The sequence below is a fragment of the Sinocyclocheilus grahami genome, unplaced genomic scaffold (assembly GCF_001515645.1).
Source record: "Sinocyclocheilus grahami isolate Dianchi unplaced genomic scaffold, SAMN03320097.WGS_v1.1 scaffold295.1, whole genome shotgun sequence".
NCBI lineage: Eukaryota > Metazoa > Chordata > Actinopteri > Cypriniformes > Cyprinidae > Sinocyclocheilus > Sinocyclocheilus grahami.
The window spans coordinates 1527058-1527674 of record NW_015505474.1 but is presented as its reverse complement, the minus strand read 5'-3'; the positions used below and the strand labels follow the sequence as shown (position 1 = coordinate 1527674).

Sequence of the window (617 nt, the reverse complement as noted above, 5' to 3'; positions counted from 1 at the left end):
CAAGTATGGGTGATTGCCACTGACAGCACTGTAGAGGTAAATATGAAGCCCTCTGCTACTCACAAATCTACGCACAGTTTGAGATATTAAGACATATTTGAGATTACAGGGGTCTTATTCTCAGGCGAATCACATGAGAAGCATTAGACTCCATTTGTTCTGCATTTCATATCACTGCAGTCTAGGAGAAACAGATGATCTTGCTACATATATATCTATACAATGAGTTAGATGTTTACAGGTCTTTTATCCTTGTAATAATTCTTCCTAAAACGTCTCCCTTAGTAGCATGCTTGGGTCTTCTTTTCTAAACATGATCTTTTCCATCCAGGCCGACTGTCCGTGCATTCTCTTTTTGATTTTGTTTGTCATTCAGTTACTCATTTGCTGTCTGTCGTAGACTTATGTTTCCTTCTAAATCCCATCCATCGTTCCCTCTCCATGTGGTCACGGCTCTCTACTCCGCATTGATTGCCGCCACGCTGGATCGAAACCTGATTTTCATCTTTGCTCAGCTCGCTCACATCCACTTCCATCCTGCCCTGCTTGTTTTCATCTGCTCTTGAATATTCACAGCTGACCCCTGCCATATAGCGGTATGTTCTTGCACAAAGTCT

The 617-nt window shown here is 42.1% G+C and overlaps 1 protein-coding gene across 2 annotated transcripts in view; it reads left to right on the top strand.

Annotated features, from left to right (window-relative positions):
- LOC107600993 (protein phosphatase 1 regulatory subunit 29-like) overlaps positions 1 to 617 on the top strand; it is a 115305-nt gene that overhangs the window by 53728 nt on the left and 60960 nt on the right. The window lies entirely within an intron of this gene.